The sequence below is a fragment of the Pan troglodytes genome, chromosome 14, assembly GCF_028858775.2.
Source record: "Pan troglodytes isolate AG18354 chromosome 14, NHGRI_mPanTro3-v2.0_pri, whole genome shotgun sequence".
Taxonomy (NCBI): domain Eukaryota; kingdom Metazoa; phylum Chordata; class Mammalia; order Primates; family Hominidae; genus Pan; species Pan troglodytes.
In genome coordinates this window covers 42479915-42507034 of record NC_072412.2, presented here as the reverse complement: position 1 = coordinate 42507034, position 27120 = coordinate 42479915, and the positions used below count along the sequence as shown (strand labels likewise).

Here is a 27120-nt window from a genome sequence, read left to right as displayed (position 1 = left end):
ACCTACATATTGTAGTAAGCAGTGTCAGCAAATGTTTAACTTGGAACCTAAAAACACTTCAGTAATCACTATTAATACAGAGATTTTTAACATTTCTGGCTCTTCAAGTTAGCCACTTGTTTCTACTTCTTTAATTGCCATGCTAAAAGACCCTCTAAGTTTCTCAATAATTCATCTTTTCATTCATTTAGTGGCTTTTTATCTAACTGTTAGAATTGATCATTAGATATAAATGACAGGAAAGCTCTAGATTTATGAGACTTCAAGGTTCAGGCTTCTGAGATCTATTAATAGATAAGGAACAGGAACGAGGTTTAGCTTCTATTTTTCAGGCTACACCTCTGTGCCTAATTCACCCTTTTAGATATTTATTCCCTATTTTTAATTTTATGTGCTGATGTAAGGGGCTGTCTTACATAACATCAAAATTCTGGGAGTCAAAGGTTTCCTCGAGGTAAAAAATATACATATATATAAACATGTTTTGCCTATAGCTGTATGCTTTTGATTATTTCTGAAACCATTTTCTGAATCTATAATACACTCATGGATGTACCTATAGGCATATTGAAAATAATGCATTGTGGCTTCAAATGTTTCACCAGAAAAATCTGGCTCGTTGCTCATTTATTGACTGAACGTGTGTGTTTTGCTAGGTCAGTGCTTACATATACGATAGTGAACAAAAGAAACAGAATGCTTGCTTTCATGGAACATCAGTCTAGTAGGAGGAATAGACATTGAGAAAAAAGTAAATGAAAAATATGTAAAAGCACACAAAAAATGTTAAAGAACGAGTTGCTATAAGAAGGGATGTTCATCAATAATGTAAAAAAAATAAGAAAAGATTGAATTTGAGTGAGTCCAGTAATCTCTCAGCCAGTGTTCTGTCTGCAAGTTGAAGCCAGGAACACTATAACATCACATTTGTGGACCCTTAAGATTAGAAGATAGGAAGGCCAGGGACGGTGGCTCACACCTGTAATCCCAGCACTTTGGGAGGCCGAGGTGGGCAGATCACGAGGTCAGGAGCTCGAGACCAGCCTGACGAGCATGGTGAAACCCCGTCTCTATTAAAAATACAAAAATTAGCCAGGCATGGTGGCTGAGGTCAGAGAATCATTTGAACCTGGGAGGCAGAGGTTGCAGTGAGCCAAGATCTCACCATTGCACTCCAGCCTGGGTGACAGAGCGAGATTCCGTCTCAAAAAAAAAAAAAAGTGAAAAAAAAAATACAAAAAAATTAGCCAGGTGTGGCCCACAGGTGCCTGTAATCCCAGCTACTCGGGAGGCTGAGGCAGGAGAATTGCTTGAACCCGGGAGGCAGGAGGCGGAGGTTGCAATGAGCCGAGATTGCACCACTGCACTCCAGCTTGGGCAATAAGCATGAAACTCCGCTCAAAAAAAAAAAAAAAAAAAAAAAAGATTAAAAGACAGGAAAGTTCATTTAGTAAATTTCTCACGCAATAATACACTGTTGAGCATAGAAAGTCAACCAGCTGCTTCTTCAAAAATTTCAAGAAGCCCTCTCCTTCCCTTCCTCCTTTCAACTAATCACTCAAAGAGCTATGGATCGACTGTATACTACAGTGGCTGTCAGATTTGGATGCATATCAGAATCTCCTTTGGAGCTGTTTTAAAAAATGCTTGCACCTCACATCAGATCCACGAAATCAGAATCTCCTGGGGGTGAAGACCAAGCATATGCATTTGGAAAAGTCTCCTCAGGCAATTTGATTCAAGTCCAATGCCCATCAGAGGTTGAGAGCCACTGTGTGCCAGGCATACAACATAGCTTTGTGGCTACTGAGAGAAGCAAATAGCCATCCAGGGGACAGATACATTTTTGTATGGTTTGTAAGTTTAATATTGAAGCATTTAATTGCTCTGTGGAAAACTTACATTTTCCTCCTGAACTAAACTAATCCTTTAAGTGTTCTTGTGCCATGGAAATCCCTATTTTTATCCAACAATTCCTTTGAGGTGGAAACCTGGGATTCATTTTTGAATGTTACCTTCTTGGGTCCTCACACATGTCACTCACTCCCTCTCACTTCCACATTCCAATTGCTCACCAATGCTACCTCTTCTGTCTCCAGAAGTACCTCTTAAATCTGTTCCCTCTCTTCATCTCCGCTGCCACTGCCTCATCTTGCCTGGTCTCCCATAATTACCTCCAAATAGATTTACCCTCCTCAGGCTTGTCTTCCTGTAGAGCTTACTCTGTACTTCTCTAAGAATTATTGCTCTAAATTACAAATTTGACCCTGTCACTCCTCATTTAAAATATTCCATTTGGTCTCCATTGCCTGTAGGAATTAAACTCCTTAGCATGACCCCTGCCTACATTGTTAGCATCGTTCTCCACTTTTTCACCATGTTCCCTTTAAACTACAGCCAAACAAAAATACTCATTTTCTGTATCATGCCACATACTTTTCACACAGAAGTATTTTTGATCATAGTGTTGTCATGCCTATGACACATTTTATCCCTCCCCACCAATTTTTTCCTCTATTTAACCTTGGAGAAAATCTAAAATTACCTTCAAAGTTAATTGTTTTTTCTTCTGTGTTGTTTCTGTTAACCTGCGTTTTAATGCATTTACCCATTTATCTGCTTTATACTGACCTATTTTTCCAGGTCTCCCTTCTTTGGAGTGAGTTTCTTGTTCACCTAGAATTTAAAATGGTGCTGCACACAGTGGAAGTTACTAAATATTCACTGAATGAATGGGAAAAAGAATGGATAACCCTGAAATCGGTCCGCCATAAACCCTAACCATTGGCACTAAGTCCATTCTTTGGCGTATTGCTTAACTAATCTAGTTCACCTTCTATATCCGCTTTACTTCTAATATGTGAAAATCAGTCTCATCCTGTATCTTTTGCCCCAGGTCACAAACCTAGTAAGTTGTCATTCTAAAACTGGCACCAACTCTTTGGAATTCCGGTAGTCATTATGGGCCATTTCCATAGTTGCACTAAGTTCTCAAGGTCAAATGATTGAATCCCGATAAAGTTGCCACAAGCTCAGATTTTCGGGAAAGGAAGGTGGAAGCATTTAACCTAGTGTCATATTATGTTGGTTGCAGGATTGGGTCTTACTGGCTTGTTCTGTGAATGTCTGATGCTAGCTCTGGGTTGGTGAGTAAATCCCCCCATCACCACGTCAGGCTGAAATTCCATGCGTATTTTGTTTATTCTACCCTTCCCAATGTGCGGATTATTTTGCTTGCAGGGGTGGATTCACAAAATGGGAGTTGAACAGTTCTGTCATCTTTGCTATTTATTGTTAATGGCCTTCCCCAAAAGTATTGCTATTTTTCCTTGTTCTTCTTCTGAAGATTTTAAAAAATATGTTCTATAAACATCCCGTTGGTATGTTTTTCAAAATGTTCGATCCCAGTCCTGTATTTAGGCCTCTTCAGCATTCTTCTAGGAATTATTCCCACACACTGGTGTTTGTCTTTACTCTTGTGTCCTTGGTTCCATTTATTACTTGTCATTTTAGAATCAAAATTCATCAGAGAAGTTATTGTAAGTCATAGTGATTTCTACAGTGGCATCTCTTTTTGTTTCACTAGGATTATGACTATCCAGTTATAGAATCAAAATTTTATTTTTCTAAATCTCTCTTACACTTATTAGCCCTGATACCTGTGTGTTTATATCACACTTATATTTTCTCTGAACCTTAAAAAAAAGTTTTCTGTAAGTCAATGATGTGGATCTGATTAGAATTAATGTTCTCTATCCTCACATAATATTATGAACCCCAAGCTGTATAGTAACTTTCTTCCAAAAGTCCTGTCATCTTCCTATTGTTATTGACTTTTTTTGCAGCTGGTCAATATCAAGGCTGTTATATAACTCTTCTCTGCCATGAAAGGTTGTGAACAGACTCCTGCCATTCCTATCCTGGTTTAATTAAAGCATTGTAAATCTGCTCTCCATGACTTTATTTAAAGCTCCCTTAACATATATAATATTTTAGGTATTGTTTTTGGTCTCTTGGTTAATGAATTCTGAGATTACTTTCTATGTTGTAAAAAATGTGCTTTATTTTCTTTCTACTGAAATGATCTATTTTATGCTTTCTTTGAGCAGTAAAACCTAGTTTTAGTATTTCATGAGTTGGTGAGTAAATGTATGTTTATATTGTCAAGACTTTCCTAATCTTTTCAGTCTATCTTTTATAAAGAAGCCCACTTTAGTTTTCTAGTTGATAAACCAGCATCTTTATGTAGGAAAACATTGTACTTTGGAAGCATGCATTTAAATCCCTTGACATTTTTCTCAAAGCAACTTTTTAGAGAATAAAACTACTATTGTCATTATATACATACAGAGACCAATATAATCTGAATAACTTGACTTAAATGTAAAATAGTAAAGAGGCAGCTATGTCCTTTCAGCAGCCTCCAACGCTCCCGATTTCACACATTTGAGTTTACCATTTCCTGCCTGAGCTGCCTGCGCACTTTCTCTCTCTCTCTCTTCCCACATAGGTTGTGTTTTTTTTTTTAATCCTTTGAGACTCAGCCCATATTCTTCTCCATTCATGGTGTTTTCTTGATACCCCAGATGAAAATAACACCTTTCTTCTGCCTCAACCACAGACTTCTACAATAAATATTTTTCTTTAATATTATTTGTTTCAACATCTAGTTATTGACCTCATAGGTATTATGGAGACATAATTTTTTATGAATGGAAATAAAGACTGATTAGCAGGCAGAATTTTGTTTCTGAACCATTATATTTAAAAAAGCATAAGTGACAAAAGCTTTCAAAACACCAACAGCATGTAAGTATTTTGTGTTTTTAAAATAGAAATGAAATATGTAGATTGTGTGAGTACCGTGGTTTATTTCTTGAAGCATATGAATCATAATTATCCCTATCCATTTCAAAAGACCCAGGCACCATTGTGTAAAGGACAATATTAAACAGAATCTGAAGCTTGGTGCAGTGGTCAGTAACTGGGCAGAGAGGACAGGAGCCAATAGGATATCCTAGTAGGTACCAGCTTCCCATGGCCTCCACTTTCTCAGCTATTGGTGGCATTGTCAGTTGGAATGGAGAAGTGGAGGATATAATGTACAATCACAATGCTGAGAATGAGTCCAGATGGTCATGTTCTGACCAACAGGCCACACTACCCCTTAATGCTTCCCAGTGGTGAGGTTAGCTCCCAGCGTGGAGTGCTCCATAGGAGTCCTGTGTTTCATTTGCTTCAGGTTGTAGGTTTCCTGGCTGGAATGGCATACTCCATTGCGTGGCCCATCAGTTTCCAGTTTTAGAATGACCATAAGGAAAACAAATGGTGTTTCCTGGTAAGATCTCATCATAAGTGACCAGACAAATCCCTATGTCAAGTCCGTCTTCTGCGTGCAGGGTATTATGCTAAGAGGTTTGTAATCTCTCCTTGCCTCTTGTGTACAAATATCTGGGAAACTAATGGAAGAGAAAACACAAATACATAGATATACAAAAAAAAAACCACACACACACAATAATAAGACACGTTAAAAAGATACGTAGAACAGTGATTGTCAAAATACATTTGGTCAGTGGTTCAGTGGTGGATACAAGCTTAATAATTTTTGCTGTATCTGTACCATTCAAAACGTTTATTTACTTATTCATTTTTACACAGTTCAATAAAGTACTCATTTTAGCTTCATCCTAAACAATGATGTCTGGTTTTCTTTTAATATTTTTTCCCTGACACATATTAGGTTGAACTACATGAAACTGCCAATATTTGACCATTTTTTAAATCCACAGAAACATCAATTTCACATGACTCAAAGCAAATATACCTATTAAAAATTAAAATAATGGTGTTGGGTCCCACATTAAATCCTCTGACATACCGCCCTTGGGGAACTCTGGAGTTCAGAGGAGCAAGTGGTTGTAGAAAATCGATTTTACATGGTGTCTTGGAGGAGGTGGGCCTTTATATGAGCCTAAAAAGAGAGAAGCATAGAGAAGAGAAGGAACAGCCACACCCACAGTGGAGCAGCTGTGAGCACTGGCATGTGGGAGGCAGCGTGCAACACCAGGCAGAAAGGAAGGCCGAAGGACTAGAGGGAGAGCGACTAGCTCCTTGGATGTCTCAACTCTTGCTTTTATTTGAAAACCATGTTTTCAAAAAAAGCATATGAGCACAGTTTTAAGACCTCTCTCAAGTCTCCTAAAAATTATTCTCTTATTGTTTCTAACACCTTGAGCAGGGTCAGGTATTTCTGTTAGAGAGCACATGGTTGTCACCAGGGTGACCATGTTGGCAAGAGCTCTGTAAAGTAAGTAAAGGAGGCATGAATCTGAACTGCATGAAGAGAGCTGCATAGGCTATCAAATCCCAGGGAAGGCCCTACTGCCAGTGTTAGCAACTGACTGGATTGAGGCTCCCTCCAGTGCATTCTAGTGGTTTCCTTGGCCACTTCTGTGGACATCTTTATATCTTGCTGGCCCATCTCTACTGTGCAAAGACTCTAGCTTCAGGCCTGTGTCCTTACCAGGTACAAGTAATGTGTAATCACCCAGCACATTCCTCTGAGCTTACTATGAAAATATATTAAACGTCAGTTTCCCAGGATCAGTTTTCATGGTTGCCATGCCCCTGGAAGGCCCTGACTTAGCCCTGTCTGAGGTGCGTTCCAGCAGGGAATGTTGAAGCATCTGGCAAATTGGCCATGGAACAACATGAACCATAGTTTTTGGAATAAAAAAGGAACAAATGTGTTGAAAAAACTCAGAGTGCATCACGTCATAGAAATGTGTCCTTATTACATTTAGAGCTAACTATAATTTAGGAAATTATGGATAGGATTTATTATTTTCTTATATTTAAAGAGAATAAACATATATGTATATGTATTTTTTAAAGACAATTCTTTTAGAGCACTTTTAGATTCACAGCAATTTTGAGCAGAAGGTACAGAAATTTCCCATATATCTACTATGGTTTGAGTTTGTCCCCACCAACACTCATGTTGAAACTTGATCCCCAGTGTGGCAGTGTTGGGAGGTGGGCCTAATAGGAGGTGTTTGGGTCATGGGATTAGATCCCTCATGAATGGCTTGGTGTTGTTCTTGAAGTAGTGAGTGAGTTCTCACTCAAGGAAGACTGGATTAGTTCACCGAGGAATGTTCTCATGAGAGTGGGTTATTATAAAAAGGATGCCCCTGAGGTTTTGCCTCTTCACACATGTTCACTTCCCCCTCGATTTTCTCTGCCATGCTATGATGCAGCATGAAACGGCCTCACCAGAAGCCAAGCAGATGTTGGCACCATGCCTTTTGTACAGCCTGCAGAACCATGAGCTAAATCTTTATAAAGTACTTGGCCTCAGGTATTCTGTTATAGCAACACTAAACAGACTAAGAGATAGCCCCAGACCTCAGACATGCATGGTCTCCCCCATATCAACATCCCCCTCAGAGTTGTTACAATTGATAAGCCTATGTTGACACCAGAGTTCACAGTGTAGATGTGTTTTATTGACAATTAATTGCTGTTTGGTGAATAGGGTTAACGATTTGTATCTAGCAAAAAGAATAAGGCAGTGCTGCTCCTTTGAGGTAATAGCGTCTGAATCCCCCTTAAAAAAAAGAAATAAATAAAAAAACTTAAAGGGCTAAAGTAGAAAGCAACAATAATAACCACAAAAGCAATCCATAAATGAATCTCAGGGCTGAGATGGAGTTGAAACTGTACACAGATCTTTAAAATGTCAAAGTCATTTTCTTTCTTTCTATTTTTATTTATTTATTTATTCATTTTTTGAGACAGAGTCTCACTCTGTTGCCCAGGCTGGAGTGCAGTGGTACAATCTCAGCTCACTGCAACCTCTGCCTCCCAGGCTCAAGCAATTCTCGTGCCTCAGCCTCCCAAGGAGCTGGGATTACAAACATGCGCCACCATGCCCAGCTCATTTTTTTTTCTATTTTTAGTAGAGATGGGGTTTCACCATGTTGGCCAGGCTGGTCTCGAACTCCTGGCGTCAAATTGATCCACCTGCCTCGGCCTCCCAAAGTGCTGGGATTACAGGTGTTAGCCACTGTACCCTGCCTGATTTTATTTCTTATGAGTCCAGAAAAATCATAACTTCTGGCGATTACTATATTTCATTGTCCTTGAAAATACAGTGAATTTTATTTGAGTGTTTATTTGTTTGCATTTGAAAATGCAGTTTTTATTATTATAGCATGTGGTAAGGCCAACAGATCAGGAGTTGACTGCCATAGAAAAGATAGTTTGTTATTCACAGTTCCAAAGAGAAAGAAGCTTGCCACGCCACACAATGAGGAGCCACACAGGGAGGCGCCAGGGTCAGTCAGAAGGGAGAGGAAGTGAGAGCGCCTTTATTGTGATTTCTGCAAAAGAGGAGGCAAGGCAAGGTGGGATAAACAGGCGTAGGATGGGCTAGTTTGAATAATTTAAGCTCTGGGGTATAAGGACTATTCTTGGCTCCGGGGTGATTAGGCCAGAGGAATAGTGGTTCAGCATCTGAGAGCCAGTAAAGGAGGTGTTCGAGGTTCTGGGCTCTGGATTGGTTGGTTTGCCTATGAAGTGTGTGCTCCCAGGTGAGGCGTTTGCTCTCTTGGATTGGCTAGCCCTGGGAGGGGAGATCCCTCCAATGTCAGCAAGGACCCATATGTCAAAGCATCAGGAATATAGAAAATCAAACAGTAATGATTAATACCGTGTGTTTATACATATTTATGTGTGTATGTATATATATACCCACTCATAATATTTAATCAATGAATTTGCGTATGTGGGAGGGAAGGGTGTGTGTCTACTAAGTACTAGGCACTGTTTTGGCTGATGGCAATTTACCAAGAAAAACATTTTTAAAAGGTTAAAAATAAGCGTGCCCTCATGGATGACTAATTTATCAAAGAAATAACTATGTAATATAACCTCAGATGCCAAGAAATCCTAGAGAGAAAGAAAATAAGGCTAGTAGAAGGACAGAAGGTGACGCAGTTGCTATTTTAGGTAGAGGTCAGGGATGACATTTCGTCAGAGAAGGGCCCAGGTGAGGGAGCAGGGTGGTTGCGCAGTTACCTGGAGGAACCACAAGTGCAGAGTCACTAAGAGAAGATCACACTTGCTAGGCTCAAGGAAGAGTAAAAGCATCTGTGTTGTGGGAGCTCCAAGAGAAGAAGAAGCTTTAGGAAATGATGTTGCCAAGGTGACCAGGAGCCAGAAACTGAAGGACTTTGGAAACCACCTAAGAAGGATGGGAAACTGTGTCTGTTTCTGCGAAGCTGAAAACCTAAGCCCTATGAAGACAAGAGTTAAGCTTTAAAATCAAAATGCAAACGAAGTAGCCATCAGCCCACTCTATTTCCTTATTTTCTACACTATTAGATTTTTTTTTATGTTCATTTGAAATGGCTTAGTTTGCAAATAGGGAAGCTTAATATCTTTCTCCCCAAAGATCTACATTTAGAAGTCATTTTTACAGTTTAAAACAAACAAAAACTTCTCCACATAATGCAAAAGGACAGCTTCAGGTCATGACTGAAAATGACTTTCTGTACCGTTGAGTTGCCTTGGCATCCATGTGGTATTTAAATAAAACGAAATGCAATTTTTTTAACTGCTACACTTTTGTAAATCTAAGAGATGAAAAAGGAGCTATGAACAATCAACAATTTGTTTTTATTTTCTATTAAATTGTAGTGTTTTTTGCACTTGGTATCGTTTACTGAATATAAAGTAAAATTCGCTTGCACTCCACTTACTGTAAGAGCGCCTACAAAGAAAACCTCATTTCAAATCTAATTGTGGACATTGTGCCTTCATTAAAAATTCATAGGGTTTGTGAATGTGTCACATAAGTATGAGTCTCCATTATTTCCTCAGCTCTTTTCCCACTGCCAGTTCTGATCAGAATTTTAAAACACCCGTATCAAGAAAGGTGTTCTCTGAAGAACAAAAAAAAAGAGGGAATAAAGAAAAGAAATTATGAATGGAAATAGAAAGACCTTGTGACCAAATATGCTGCAGTTTTCCAATTTTGCTTCAGTATATGTAGGTCAATAGGCAGGGGCAAAACAACCTTCCCTAACCTCTACATCTTGGTATTGCTATTTAACTACTTCCTCTCAGCAAATTTAAGTTTGTTGTTTACTAGTAGCTGATCAGTTGTTTGTTTTGTTTTATGTAAAGGGAGGACACTAAAGAGTAGACTGTTGAAGTTAGCTTCTTCTCCATCCTAGTTCTCACACTTCTTCATCCACATCAGCAAGACCTCCGTAACATACAAAATGCATATTTTGTGCACGTTGCTCACACAGTGGACAAGACAATCAATGCTACACAGTTAAATCATTTGGGTAGGCTCCATGTTGAGAGCCTATTGTTTACACTTTATATGCATTCACTGGTTTGCATCAAGAATATGCAAAGTCAAGAAAACTAGTGGAAAGCATAAAATAAGAACATAAAACTGTAACAAAACTGTGATCACATGGCGTGAAAGAAATATACCTTTCTGGATTTCATATATAAGTGTGCAGTAATTGTATTATGTTTATTATATTTTGGAAATTACCTTTTCTCCTCATATAATCTTATTTTTGCAATTTAGCTCAGCAAGGAGCTTCCAAATCCAGAAACAATTTCAGCTCAACACAATTGGAAGGATATGACTATAACCTCCATTTTATTTTGCATCACATTTTAAATATTAATTCACGTTTTCTCTTTTCCTTGCTGCCCTTCCTAACATGGCCTGCTCATCTATTTGGTCCCCAAGCATGTGCTCCAACAGCAGATTACATATCCAAAAGATCCCTGCCGTTGCTGGTCATTGAATTTCACATTACGCAAGTCTTTCCCCATTTGATCTACTGAACCAAAGGAATTTACAAACCAAAATTGTGATGCTTATGCCGAATCCCAGTCACACACAGGCTCAAACTACCTAGTTTATTATTCTGCTCTCATGTGTATCAACAATGAATCAAAGCAAAATACTTGTAGAAAAAAAAAATGCAGACCAGAATATGTACTTTTCAGGTGGGAATAGTGGCTGGGAAGTTGTGCTCATGAAGCTGTCCTTAACAGAGTTTTTGCTGCTGCCATCGTAGTCGAAAGCATTTCTTTCAGAGGGCCTATCTAAAGGGATCTAGATTTTAACTCTCAAAATATATGACAGTTTTGCTAGTAATGTTTTATTCCTTTCAGCTCCTCCAAAAGGCATTATACGTTAGCCTCTCCAATGACTCGTGAGATGAGGCTTGAAAGCATCAAGTGGAAAAGCTCAGGAAACTGGCCCACAGGGTACTTGTGACAGGAGCTCTCCTCTGGTATGCAAATTGTGCGGCCAAACTGCTGTGCACGTTTCTTAGGAGAGTCAGAGAAAGCGACTTGCCCAGATCAGTTCTCAGGGTTTCAGTTTGTCTCTGCTGAGAATGAAAAAATAGCTGCCACAATGGGTGATGATTCTAATCAGCATGCAGAGGGACTTTGATTTGAGTGTGCCACATGATAACTGACATAGATCCTCACTCTTTCAGCACCTCTAGAATGTCAGCTATCCCTTGAAATAGGAGTTAGAAGTTGGGTTTTCTGGTTTATCCAGCTTGTGGCTTTACCCACCTCCACGGTACCCCCCACCCGCCTCACCAACCCTAGTTTCTGTAGCTCCTATTCCCAATGACAGGTAGAAAGGAGAACTGCATTCCAGGCCTCTTCCTTGTAGCTAGCTGCCAACATGATGAGATAGCTCGTGTTAGAGAGAGTGTATTTGGTACAAGTAAGAGAAGTAGAACAGAAAAAGGTTCTGGCAGAAAGGGGGTGAGGTAAGAAAAAGTAATAGTAACCTGACTCCACCTCCCAGCCTTTCTATATATAAAGCTAGGAGCAGCCTTTCTACTTTGCCATCCGCCTCACTCACTAGTGCATTCTATCAGGCAGTACAGTTGTGGTGAGGGTGTGGATGATTTAGAGATTGCAAATAGAAGCTGTTGACATGGGGAGAATGGACCTGGACAGTCCTTGATAATGATGATGTTTATACCAAGCTCTCAGCTCAAACCATCAGTTTGCCCTCAATATATATATTTGGACTGAGTTCAGCCCAATTTGGATTACAGATCAACCCTAGGTAGACACTTTATATGTTTGTTCTCTCGCTCTCTTTCTCTAAGTACACAATTATTATTCTGACTTATTTAAGAAAAATGTGCCTCTCAATAAAGCATGGGTCTTGAGTTGTCTTTCAGCAGTGATTTCTGCTGGTTTGCCCAGATTCTTTCACTTGCCTACTTCTAAAACTGAAGTCGAGGGTTTGAGAAGGCTGACTGGGGTAAGGGCCATGTAAAGGTGCAACAAATCTTCAGGTCCTGATTGCCATGGAAACCTCAGACCAGGGCTTGACCTTGCCATGACAGGCTATCTCCTGGTGCATTGCTGATGTTGGCACTTTCCCTCCAAGCAACTTACTACTCTTGGCTCATCCTTCTGGTTTCAGCCAACTTTTTTTGTTTTGTTTCTTTTTAGAAGCAGATGTCTAGCAGGGTTTCCTTTACCAAGCCTAGTAGAAAGCCTAGCAATACATAAATAAGTGGTCTTATCCAGAATCTAGTTGTTGTTTTCTTATAAGAGGCATGTTCCTAAGAATATCTAATTTGCCATGCTATAGCAAGTTCATGTCTGCTGGTACTTTTTAGTTTGTTTAGTTACCTGACTGTATTATTGCAAACTTTTTGAAGATAGGGTCTATGTCTTGTTCACTATTACGTTCTTGGTATCAAGCACAGTGCTACATACAGTCAACATCTTATAAAGATATGTTGCATAAATAAATCTACCCCCAGGGATGGAACTAACCTTTACCCTAGACTTCTTTCTCTCTTTAGAGCCAGTTAAACCCAGAGGAACCTTCTAGTCTGACTCTTTGTGGGAGAAAGTTGGAGTTCCCCAAATCTGTAACAACAGACATCCAGGCTAGGGTACATTGAGTCCTGGGCTCTGCCATTCATTGGCTTTCTGACCTTGGGTAAAAATCCAAAGGAGTAGCCTTCTGGACCTTAGTTTATTTTATTTTGTAAAAAGTTGGAATAACATCTATCTTATAGGTGTTGTGAGTCTTTTTCATGAGATCGAGGATGTGAGTTTCTTGCCACAGTGACTGCTATATAGGGAGCTATTTTCCCAGTGGTTGCATCTGGGGAGTGTGTTGGCTGGCAGATAAGGAGTAAGGGAATGGCATTCCCCTTTTACTTTATAGACTTTAGCTTTGTTTGAACTCATTACATGTATCAGCAATAATATTTTTAAAACAAAAAAATCCCCACCTCTCTAGTGTATATTGATATTTATTCTCAGATTGAAGAAAACTGTGTCATTGCATTTCTGTGCAAATTTTATCCCTGGAGAAAAGGATGGTGAATTAGCCAGTAGTTAAGAATGATAGCAAGAGTTTGGGGAGTGTGTTTGAATGAAGGTGGTGACCCCTATTAAAGTAAGGGTTTGATCATACAGTGAGAAGTCTGGACATGATGGTGCATTTTGTTTTATGTTGATTATGTGTCTCACTGTCACATCGACCTTATTTTTATCTTATTAGCAAAAGTCTGTGTGTAGTAGACACTGTCAACTTGATATCTTGGATGAGTACACAAAAATATGTCTACTTCAGTGTGCAAGTAATAAAATCATCATCCTAATTGCCGTAATAGTCAAGGCCTGGTGAATATTTGGAGTTGACAGCCACTGCAGTTCTCAAATGCCCTCACTTCAGACACTGCACTGTTTAACCACCACTAGTTGCTGGTTATTTTCTTAAGTTGTTATTTTTCAATAAACATTATCTCATCATAAGCCATAAAATTGAGAATTGCTCAAGAGTAAAGATATCAGAGGACTTGAAAAGCAGAAGATCTTTTTCATTAACACTAGAAACGAAAAAAAAGTAATAATGCTGGTGGGAATTCTTTTAAAATATTTGTTTAGGTTGGGTTTAAGCCATCTAGCTTTGAAAATAGTAAACCATCATAGCAATAGCAATATACTGCAGTTCCCACAAAGAACATTCAGCACGATTTCTTTTTTATAAATAATAAAACCTAAATACATACGATGACTCTAAGCTAACATGAAATTGCATTCGGTACCATGAGCCAGATGTTTTTCTCTCTCATCTGTATTCTTTAAGGTCAATTTTTGCTCATGCCTCCTTCTTCTTTTCCACAATTATTTATGTAATCCATGAATAAATAATGGAATGGCATTTGATCCTGAACTGAGTTTGGCAAATTTGAGAGGAAGTTTAGCTTTATCTTACACACAGTAGGCAGGAAGGAGACAGTGCCTCAGAACACAGCCATTTAAAACCTTTCTAGGCAGCAGCAGATTTACTTACTCCATATCAGATCAAACATAACAAGTGTGTTCACATCTGATGTTTAGTATAAGTTTGTTTATAGGAACTTTGGAGAGGATTTTTTAAATCATTTTGCTTTTGAAATTATTTGCCTGCAAGTTATTTCTTTCATTTAAAATCAGCTCTAATTTCTCCATAATGGTGCACACTCAGTAATTTCTGCAAAGTGAGATAGCCCAGTTACAAATGGTTTTCAACTATAATGACTTTCATGTGAATACTAAATTTGATAATTAGAATTGTCAAATATGGAATTTATAAACATTTAGTTAAATATTTGTTTTAGATAGTGTGCTTTTCATTGCATGTTGACACAAAATATTTTCAGGTCTTCATCATTATTGTAGACCCTATGCCTCTAGTGCCTAGTTGAGAACACAGCCCTAGTTATAAAAATAGACTAGTTGCTCAGAGGCAGATGGGTCTTTTGGTCTGTAAGACTGTAGTAGAAAAAGAGACTATTTGAGGAACATAGTCCTCCAAATGCCATCTCCTTGTAAGGAAGGATTTTTATGTGGCATTCTTAAGAGGCAAATATCTCCTCCTATTGAAAAGGAGAATGTGTTAATGGGGGACGGTAGGGGTGGAGGACATTTTAATGCAAATCTGTGACCAAGACAGACAGAGGGTAAAAGCCTTGGGTCTGTAGCAACAGTGTTTTGTAGTGCCCTTCAACTTTGCCTTCAGTGCTGGAGCCTTTCCATCATCATTTATTCTCTCATCTCTTTTGATGGGGGTAGGAGCCTCCGTGGAGGTTTTCTGGGTTATGAGGGCCTGCTGAGATAACCAGGTGTAGCGAATTCCTGCTTTTGATGATGCCTGACCTCCAAAAGCAGCTAGAACATAAAGACCTTTTACCAAGAAATAACCAGGATTCAGCTTCTGAATCATGTATGTCCCTGGAGGTTGGAACCACCTTTCTGTGCCCCCTAATCTGCCTTTAGCCTCAAGAGCCTGAATACCTTTTGGACACTCAGGCCTTTTTCTCTTCTGAGCACCTTCATTTAAATCTTGCTGGATATAACCAGCAGCACTAAAGGTTTGATCCATTTCCTCAGAATGCTCACTGCTGAACTAGAACTTTCCAACTGGATGTGCTGCTGTGCAGTCATTTGCATCAGGCTCCTGTGCCCCCATAGCCCTCCCCTAACTACCCCGTCATGCCTTCTGGGTTGCTCCCAGTGATATAGCCATACCATTTATGAGGCCCTGAGAAGCAAAAAGGACCATCACAGGGGACCCAAGGCTCCACTGTTCTTGCTCACTGGTTACAGAGCATGAGCAAGGGCTATGGGTGGTCATTTAGAGAAAGATAAAGCAAAGTCTCTCACCCAGGGCAATCCATGCAAGGTGGGTGTGTTCTGCTAACGCTCCCTGTCCCAGGGCGATCATGACTGCAGGGCTAATGCTTTATTCATCATGCGGCAGTGGCATCATTAAGAGCACATTTGTTTAAAGAGTAACTAATATGTTATTTGTCACCCTACTGGGAGAAATGTTAAACAGGATGAGCAACTGGCTCAGGCTGGTCTTGGTCTGATCTGGGTTTTATTGCAGGTAGATTTCCATAAATTAAAGGGCTCTAACCAGGGCTTTTTGGAAAATAGATAACTAATTTGCCAGTTTGCCACCATTTAAGGGTCAGTTATTTATCCACTACAATTAAAATGTTCCACTTTCTAGCTTAATATGTTTTCCCCGGTTGGGTCAAGGTGTAAAATGAGTACATAATGAAAAAGCTGAGCACAAAACAGCACAAATTATAGAATTATATATTGTCTGATTTCCTTTATGTAAGAAGACAATAATGTTTACAGAAATTGCTTTCTGTGTATCAGTGCAGCTGAAGAGGCCGGGATGTGACCAACATTGCCTTTCTGTACTGTGTATGCATACAAAATTATGCTTTGATTTGTTGCCATGTGTATGGTTTATAGAATTCACCTCTTTTGATGGCTATATCTTTGAAGCCTGACATCCACCTGAAATCTTGTCCCAGAGGCGTTATCCCTTCCTCAAGACGACTCTTTCCTGTCTCTCTTGCTCTGTCTCAGGAGTCCATAGCTTTGCCATTTTAATTGAGGCTTTTATTTAGTTACAACATTCTGTTTACATTGTCTACTCTTTAGAACTTTTAGAATGTGAATGTGAAAAGAACACAAGAGTGCAAACACAGAAAAAATTTGACCAGGGGGAGGCAAGAATTATCTGATATGTCCTTAGTTACTTTCATAAATTTATCTGTGGCTAGGTAAGATGGTAGTTAAGCCTCAGTATCCCTATTCCAGGGATAGAAGAGTCACTTTCCAAGACCACATATCACTGCAGAGGTAGGATTTGAGGACAGAATTTAGATTTAGATCTCCTGTTCTTCAGATAGGTGCTCAGGAGAGAGAACGGTGAACTCTAAGGACTATCTGGCACAGTGAGCTGCCACACCCATCACTAGCTGAGGCTGGATAGTTGCCTGTCAGAAACATTTTGGAGACATGTTTATCTGGGAGAAGAAGGAATTGATAAACTCAGGTTTTACCTGATTCTTCAAACCTTGATGAATTACTCTATGAACCTGTATGTGTTTGCCCTGAATCCCAGGGGCTTAGAAAAGCTTTGCGTAAAATGGGACTCTTCTAGCTTTAATGGATCCAGGCTTATGTTTACTGATAATATTGCTTTCTTAAATAATTTACTCACCAGCAAAGTCTAGCGATCACTTTTTTTTTTATGGTCTGTGTATTTTGGGAAGTAGAAAACAACAACATGTGACAGCAGGTTGTGTATGTGGTTGATTGATATCCATGAATGAGGGGAAGGAGTTGAGCCATTACGTATTTCATAAACTGTCTTCAAGTCTAATGTTGCCCTTTTCAGAAAATCTCTAGAAGTCTAAATGTGAAAGGTCCTATACTTTAAAACCTGCCTATACAAAGACTTTAAAACTGCATACAGTAGCCTCCCTTCCCCACAGAGGATATGTGGCAAGACCTCCAGTGGCTTCCGGAAACCTCCGATGGTACCAATCCCTACATATTACCATAGTAGCATCAAGGCCTGTTTTCTTTTCTGTTCTGTTTTTAATGGAAAGAGGGGCACTTTATACATAAGGTCTCAAGATTTTTTTTGGTTATTTGTTCAATTTAGATATATAAAGCATATTTTTTTCCAAAAGCAAAGTTTTCCTGAGAAAAATAATTTTACTTGTCATGTCTCTACACTTATATTTGTAATGCCGAGTGATATTTTTCTTTGTGCCAAAAGAAAATTGTTCTTCTCTGCTGTCCTGCACATGCTAGTTGAGTTGTCTCCTTGGCACATTTGGTCATTTTGTTTGATTGCATGATTTTAGAGGGGGGCCTTCAGGTCATCTCTCTTTCTGTCTCTTTCTCTCAATATAGAGTTCTTCAAAGATAGACATGCTGTGGGTAAAACCTTACCCATTTAGAAACCATGTCCTCTAAGATGGAAAGATGATGATTTGTAGTTTAAAATTGGCTGCTATACAAAGTAGAAAAGTGGAGGATGTAATCACAAACCAATAATGGAATTTCATGTTTGAGAAATGGTTGGGTCTGCTTTTCATCCTCTGTGGTGCATGCCAGATGGAAACTTTTCCTTTCTTCCAACAATTTCACTTCTTTAGTACTGTACATATATGCCTTTGTTACACTAATGTACTGCTTAATGGGTCTGGAGATGCAGTTATTTATAGATTTCAGCTCGTTCAAAGAGCAGCTGCAAGAAGTCTCACAAAAGGAGAACATCACTGTAACCTGCTTATGACCCTACATTGGTTGCCAGGGAGGTGTGGAATCTTAAAGCTTAGAGGGTGACTTGTTAAGTGCATCTAAAGCTTATCTTGAAAGATCTGACAGATTTTTTTTAATTGTCATTCTTTGACACTTTGAATTCATCTGTATTCTAGTATACAAGAAAAATCCCTCCACCCTCATTGTGTTCTTTAGCTTTAAACTTCCAAACTTTGGGACTAAATTCTGGAACTGAGATTTTTTTTTTCTTGGTTCCTTTATTATTTCCTTCTTTTCCTTTTTTTTCTTCATTTTTTACTTTCCTCTCTTCTTTCCTCCTTGCATGAATTCATTTGAAATTACATGTAAAATATTTATATTTTATATAAAATGTAAAATATTTATATTTTATATAAAATGTAAAATATATTTTATAAATTTATAACTATATTATATATATATTTAACACCTACCACATTTCAGGTACTTTGCTTGCTAGCTGCAGGGTATGCACAGATGACTAGTTTCCTTGATCATCCTAAGCTTATAGTTTATTAGAGACATGATAGAGATAAACTAACTAGAATATGAGTGAAAGTGCTGGGATAGAGCAAGGTACAGAGTGCTATGAGAGCATGGGAGAAAGAGTATATATCTCCTTTATCTTTCTGCCTTAACAGAAAACTGCAAAAAGAGTAGGAGTGGCATCTCTCCTTAGGTGCAATGTAGTGTGATGTGACACTTCAGGAAAAAGTTCAGTGATTTTATAAACACAGATGGTCCCTGATTGAGGATGGTTCAACTTATGCTTTTGGGACATAACTCCATTGGGATGTAACTCCAAGTCAAGAAGCTCCTTACAACTTGTGATGGGGTTATGGTTTCTACTGAATGCACAGCGCTTTCTCACCATCATAAAGTTAAAAAATTGTAAATTAAACCATCGTCATTTGAGGACTGTCTGTTGTATTGCCAGCATTAAATACATTTTCATCTTACTATTTTTTCAACTTAATGGATTTATCAGAATGTAACCTCATCATAAATTGAGGAGCATCTGTATATGAATAACTAGTTAGATACTAAAGAAGACCTTTTGATTTCATGGGTTTGACACTAAGTGCTATAGGGTTCACCCCATCTGAATTTATCTTTGTCCAACTCCATCTTCTGCCCATACTGTTTCCAAGAAATGGCTTTTCTCTCCATCACTGAGAAAGAGCTTTTAAGTGTTATTTGATATAATACTCCTACTTTACAGTCATCTCATCAGAAATTCCCCATGATATGCCTAATCTAAATCTATTCCTCAAAACCTTAATCCTATTATTTCCCATTAATCAGCTGACATTGATCATTAACAAATAATCACCATCCTCTATATTTAACAGATTTGAGACTTTATCATGCGTTATCATGTAGGATGTTATATAATCCCATTAGCTACCTTTTCATTCTTTTCTTGAAACTCTCCTCTAAGTGCTCCCCAATACCCCAAAACTTACTCCTATCTAAGAATTAAGGAGTAACAGATTTAGCTGACATTTCTGAGGAGGGGCTGAGGAGAGATTTACACTGTATGCTTCCCAGTGAAACCACCTGAAATTCTGCTTAAGTCATTGATCTTCTCTGTAGTCGTCTTTTCTTCATGGGTGGGCACCAAAGATCCCTCCTTTCTTTCCCCTTGGAACATTCAGCTTTTATGTTTTCTTTTACCACACTTTACAGAGCAATTCCTACTCTGCCCCTAAACTTGCAGATTCCACTCACCTCCCTTAACAATAAAATGAAACACCCAGTAGTTAACAGGACCCATTCTCCTTAGAAGCCAGATTAGTAACCCACTACAATAATCAGAGAATGTCCTTTGAACTGCTTTTGTATTTGAAGAGATGATAATGAGAATTTTACAAAACTGATGGAAGATATTAAGATTTTTAGTTGTTCCTCAGTGGAAAGATTGATCTACAGTTACATAGTTTATCATTACAGGAAGCAGAAGTATCTCCCCTACTATTCATAGTTGCTTAAAAAATCAAAGAGTTAATACATAAGCATACCTACTTCACAATTATCTATATTGTTTTAAACCATGAAACATTTCAATAACCTCAAGAGAGTATGGCACTGACTATGTGAAGATCGAAGTTAGGTATTTCCTTAGTGATGGAAAAGGAGAGTGAACTTTGGAAGGAAATGTATCTTTCTTTTTACTGTAAATATATACCATGATAATGCTAATGGAGAGTTCTTATAAAATAAGAAATTTGCAGATACTATATGAAATAAGCTTCCTTTGGTATCAGCTCTTTTCTTTTTGAGATGGAGTTTCACTCTGTTGTCTAGGCTGTAGTGCAGTGGCTTGGTCTTGGCTCACTGCAACCTTTGCCTCCCAGGTTCAAGCCATTCTCCTGCCTCAGCCTCCCAGGTAGCTGGGACTACAGGTGCACGTCACCATGCCCGGCTAATTTTTGTATTTTCAGTAGAGATGAGGTTTTACCATGTTGGCCAGGTTGGTCTCAAATCCTGGCCTCAAGTGATCCACCCACCTCGGCCTCCCAAAGTGCTGGCATTACAGGCATGAGCCACCGTGCCTGGCCTGGTATCAACTCTTTACAAGACATTAACAAATCTGATTCTTTCACCACAATTATTTTGTTATTGAAGTAGGTATAAACCTAAGGACTTAGATCAAACAAAATCATGCTTTTTTTGGTTTTGTCTTTTTTTAAGACAGGGACTCACTCTGTTGTCCAGGCTAGAGTACAGTGGCACAATCTCAGCTCACTGCAACCTCTGCACCCCTCACTCCCCAGCTCAAGCAATCCTCCCACCCCAGCCTCCTGAGCAGCTGGGATGACAGGAGGGCACTACCATGCTTGACTAACTGTTTAAGGTTATTGTAGAGATGAAATCGCCCTATGTTGCCCAGCCTGGTCTCAAACTCCTGGGTTCAACCAATCCTCCCACCTTGGTCTCCCAAAGTGGATTATAGATATTAGCTCCTATCTGGGGTTGTAGATATGAGCCACCACACCCAGCCTATTTCTTTTTTTCAATAAGAAGGATTTTCAATACCTAGCTGATCTCTACCCTCCTTTAACAGGAATCTGTGTTTTGTGGACAATTACAGGTAGGTTTTATTATTCATGATGTGTGTATCCCTGATACCTATAGAAATTGTTCAAGTGATTCTCCTGCCTCAGCCTCCCAAGTAGCTGGGACTACAGGCACCTGCCACCATACCCAGCTAAGTATTGTATTTTTAGTAGAGACGGGGTTTCACTATATTGGCCAGAGTGGTCTCAAATTCCTGATCTTGTGATCCTGCCACCTCAGCCTCCCAAACCTGTGCCATTTTTAAAGCCAAATAGTATTTTCATAGACTTGATAAGTTTCAAAAACTATTTGCCCCATTATCTAGCCCAATGAAATACTGAACATAAATATATTTTGTTGAACAGTTATGAAATTGATATGAGATTTTATACTTGAATATATCTTAACAGGAAACAAGTTAGATATCTGTTAAGGCCAAACAAAGCTGTACTTTTATCCTTGGCATTTTGTGTATCAGATGGTTTTGTGGTGCTCATACTTCATTAAAGCTGTAAGTAGAAACTGCCAATTTCATAATTGGTCATGAATCTCTTGAAAGTTTTTGTAGTTGCATAGGCAGAAAAAACCTAGAGAGAAAATATTTATACATCTTTTAAGTTACATCATATTATTTATTTTTATTTATTTTTATTTTTTTGAGACAGAGTCTTGCTGTTGCCCAGGCTGGAGTGCAGTGGCACAATCTCAGCTCACTGCAACCTCTGCCTTCTGGGTTCAAGTGATTCTCCTGCCTCAGCTTCCCAAGTAGCTGGGATTACAGGCATGCACCACCACGCCCCGCTAATTTTTATATTTTTAGTAGAGATAGGGTTTCATCATGTTGGCCAGGCCAGTCTCAAACACCTGACCTCAGGTGATCGGCCCGCCTCTACCTCCCAAAGTGCTGGGATTACAGGCTTGAGCCACTGCGCCCAGCCTTAAATTACATTATATTATTTTATGTATTTACTTTTTTAGAGATGGAGTCTTGCTCTGGCAACTAGGCTGGAGTGCAGTGGTGTGATCTTGGCTCACTATAACCTCTGCCTCCCGGGTTCAAGCAATTCTCCTGTCATAGCCTCCTGAGTAGCTGGGACTACAGACATGCACCACCACCGCTGGCTAATTTTTGTATTTTTAATAGAGACGGGGTTTCGCCATTTTGGTCAGGCTGGTCTCAAATTCCTGACCTCAGATGATCCACCTGCCTCGGCCTCCCAAAGTGCTGGGATTACAGGCGTGAGTCACCGCACCTGGCCTACCTCATATAATTTTATAAAGGAAGGGTGGAAAATGAAATATTGTGCTCCAACTGAGGTGTGGCACAGAAAACTAGGGCAACACTTACTTTTAGAAATATCAAGTGTTACTCACTGTTTTAGAATTAATTACATAATTATCTACCAGAACACAAAGATCCCAGGGTATCTTAATGGAAACACTACATTTCCAAATAAAATAGTAATAATTATCACCTACTGTATTCAGAGTGCTTTATTAGCTATAATTTTTAACTCCCCACATATCTGTGTGTAAATAAACATCACTAAGAAGATTAATCTTTTCTATAGTTTAGAAATAATAAAACTAAGGCAGAGAAATTGATGTGAATGATAAATAAGGCATTATGGTCTTGAATCATTTAAAGAGGCAGGTATTCAATAGGAACAATAGATGCTAACAAAGTACCAAAATCATTCTTGCAACTATTCATAAATTACTAGTTGGTAATTAATTAAAAGTATTACCTTTCTTCCAAAATGAGTGACCGAATCAACTTAAATTTTGTGAACAATGTCACGGCAGACTTGAGACTATTGGAAATTCCTAAGATGTGACAGAGCTTACTTTAGAATCACCATCCCAGGCACATGGTAGCCACAGGAAGTTGTATGTCATTAAAACCATTGGATTGGCCCCCTCCCCCTCCCCCTCCTCCCCTCCCCCTCCCCCTCTCCCCCCCTCCCCCTCTCCCTCTCCCTCTCCCTCTCCCGTCTCCCTCTGTTGCCGAGGCTGGACTGTACTGCTGTGATCTCAGCTCGCTGCAACCTCCCTGCCTCGGGCTCCCCTGATTCTCCTGCCTCAGCCTGCCGAGTGCCTGGGATTGCAGGCGCACGCCACCACGCCTGACTGGTTTTTGTATTTTTGGTGGAGACAGGGTTTCACTGTGTTGACCGGGCTGGTCTCCAGCTCTTGACCTCGAGTGATCTGCCTGCCTCAGCCTCCCGAGGTGCTGGGATTGCAGACGGAGTCTCGCTCACTCAGTGCTCAATGTTGCCCAGGCTGGAGTGCAGTGGCGTGATCTCGGCTTGCTACAACCTCCACCTCCCAGCCGCCTGCCTTGGCCTCCGAAAGTGCTAAGATTACAGCCTCTGCCCGGCCGCCACCCCATCTAGGAAGTGGGGAGCGTCTCTGCCTGGCCACCCATTGTCTGGGATGTGAGGAGCCCCTCTGCCCGGCCGCCCTGTCTGGGAAGTGAGGAGCACCTCTGCCCGGCCACCACCCCATCTGGGAAGTGAGGAGTGCCTCTGCCCCGCCACCACCCCATCTGGGATGTGAGGAGCATTCTCTGCCTGGCCACCCTGTCTAGGAAGTGAGGAGCGCCTCTGCCCGGCTGCCCCGTCTGGGAAGTGAGGAGCGCTGCTACCTGGCCGCCCTGTCTGGGAAGTGAGGAGTGCCTCTGCCCGGCCGCCCCATCTGGGAGATGGGGAGCGCCTCTGCCTGGCCGCCCATCATCTGGGAAGTGAGGAGCGCCTCTGCCCGGCCGCCCCATCTGGGAACTGAGGAGCCCCTCTGCCCGGCCGCCCCGTCTGAGAAGTGAGGAGCGCCTCTGCCCGGCCACCCTGTCTGGGAAGTGGGGAGCGCCTCTGCCCAGCCGCCCCGTCTGGGAAGTGGGGAGCACCTCTGCCCGGCTGCCCCATCTGGGAAGTGGGGAGCGTCTCTGCCCGGCCGCCCCGTCTGGGAAGTTGGGAGCGTCTCTGCCTGGCTGCCCCGTCTGGGAAGTGGGGAACGCCTCTGCCCGGCCGCCCCATCTGGGAGGTGTACCCAACAGCTCCAAAGAGATAGCGACCATCGAGAACGGGCCATGATGATGATGGCGGTTTTGTCAAAAAGAAAAGGGGGAAATGTGGGGAAAAGAAAGAGAGATCAGATTGTTACTGTGTCTGTGTAGAAAGAATTAGACATAGGAGGCTCCATTTTGTTCTGTACTAAGAAAAATTCTTCTGCCTTGGGATGCTGTTAATCTATAACCTTACCCCCAACCCTGTGCTCTCTGAAACATGTGCTGTGTCAACTCAGGGTTAAATGGATTAAGGGCGGTGCAAGATGTGCTTTGTTAAACAGATGCTTGAAGGCAGCATGTTCATTAAGAGTCATCACCACTCCCTAATCTCAAGTACCCAGGGACACAAACACTGCGGAAGGCCGCAGGGACCTCTGCCTAGGAAAACCAGAGACCTTTGTTCACGTGTTTATCTGCTGACCTTCTTTCCACTATTATCCTATGACCCTGCCACATCCCCCTCTCCGAGAAACATCCAAGAATGATCAATAAATACTAAAAAAAAAAAAAAAAAAAAAAAAAAAAAAAAAAAAAAATTGGATTGGGAGACTGAAGAGATGTAATACATTGAATGTCACAGGAGTTTGATTGGGGGATAAATCTAGGTTTATACACCACATCTTGCCAACAGAACAATGCTTTTTTTCAGTGGAACAGTAGCAGTTTGTTACTGTTTTCAATGAAACACTTGCAGTCTGTTAAGATGGCCATGAAAGTGTTAGGTAGAAACGATGGGTCTCCAGGACACTTGATGCACCTTTATACGACTGTAACCACTAAAGTGAAGACTGCCATTGGAGCAGACTGTTACAGAGCCAAGGAAAACTAAAGCCATCCCTAAAACAGTGTAGCAAAAAGTCAAGGTGAAATGTGGTGGGTCAGGCACAAGTCATGAGCCTACAAAGTAGAGGGATGTTCTCTGATATAGTGTTCCAGAACTGCAGACTCATTAGAGAGAAAAAAATGTGTGATTAATGCCCATTTGGGAAGAATCTGAGGTAGAAGGAGGCTAGCCACTAAACTTCATTTGGGGAGATAAGTAAGACAAATAGTGACGTTGCAAAGATCTGAAACAGCTCTGCTACAGGGCCATTTGAACAAAAGAATGAACACATTCTAGCCTGACTCTGCCTTGCTACTCTGAAATGGTTGGAAGTGGAGAGAGAAAAGTGCTTTGAGATTTCATCGTAGAAAGATCGTTGGTGAATAGACCAGACATTTAGGTTAGCTATGCATTTCTTATGCTGTTGAATTTATTTTCTATGGTGAGAATCTCTTTGTCTGATGGCACCCATAGCCTAAGATAATTGATGCACAATACACATGCAGGTTCTGAGTTCATTTGGATAGTATAGTGGGAAGGAATAAAATATTTATTCTCAGTACAATTTGCTTCCAAAGTTAGAATCATTCACTGTTGGATGATGATGATGATTCATCTTCCTGACAGACAATTGGAAAAAAATTCCACACTATCTTACATACCCCTCTAGTTGAGGGCTAGGGATTTCTTGAGACCATAAAAACTATTTGCTCATTATTCACCTGTTCTTGAGAATTGAACCCTTAGCTTCCATTTGAATTAAACTTCTGCTCAACTGATCAGAAGTTCTTTTTGACAGTACAGTGCTCAAGGAATTACTGATTCTTATACCTAAGAATGAAAGAAACAAAAAGACATGCCATAAAAGGTTCGAACTTCACATTAGATACACTGTCAAACCATAAGATCTAATTCTAAAATCATCATTAACAGGAACATGGTTTAGAAAAACTTCTAAATTTATACTAAAATAAAAATAAATATTTAGACTTAGTTGTTATGTCTAATCTACTTAAGATCAAACTTGTCATGCCACTCATCTGAGTTTTGAACTGGTGAAAGTGCACTTAAAATACATGTGAAAGCTCTGTTTTTGCATTTCTAAGGGTGGAGAGAAGGCATAGCATTTTATAAATAGTGTGAGATTGAGAAGAACTTTGTAACTTTAATGTTTAATTGGTACTTATATTTATTAGATAAGTGCATTAAATGACTATATATATAAATATATATATATATATATATATATATATATATATATATATATATATATATAAGCTGGGCAATTCTAAGGAAAATTCAAACCAAAAAAATTGTGGCCAGTTAAATTATCTTTCCAATTAAATTATCTTTCCAATGAGCTGAAAAAACCAAATGCTCTTCCTTTGCCTCCCTAACACCCTCTAGATCTTCCTTTATGGACAGCATGCCATTCTTCTCTTCTGCCTTTCCTGACTATTGTAATTTAGGTACCCTCCTTTTCCAGCTGCATGGTGAATGGGTTCTTGCTTTTTCCTTCCTCCTCCCAACTTTTTTTCCTCTCTGAATACATTCCACAGATGACCATCTTCCAAAGTAACAGCATCAATTAATTTTTTAACTTAAAAAAATCTTCTTTAGCCCTGACTCTGCCCTCTCCATTGATGTGTAGTGTGTGTGGAAAAGGCTGTGCAGGGACTGATAAGCCCCCATTTGTGAAGGTGCTTCAGTAGGAAGCAAGGCCTTTGAGGTACTCACAAATGGGGCTGTTTATTCAGCCAGCCCAGGCTCCTGGTGAGTCGATGAGTTGACCCACACATCTCACAGGGCTCTAAGGTTTTAACTGAGCCACAAGACAGCCGCTGAGCGATGGGAAGCAGCATTTCTTCTGTGCCTGAGACTGGAAATCGGTCTTTGTTTTTGATTTTGAATAGATAACAGTTTGTTCCTTGACCTTTTATCTCAGTTAACTATTAAGGTTTCTCACCACACT

General features: G+C 40.0%; 1 protein-coding gene across 26 annotated transcripts in view; it reads left to right on the top strand.

Moving 5' to 3' along the window:
* Positions 1-27120, top strand: part of ENOX1 (ecto-NOX disulfide-thiol exchanger 1) — a 584882-nt gene that overhangs the window by 359356 nt on the left and 198406 nt on the right. The window lies entirely within an intron of this gene.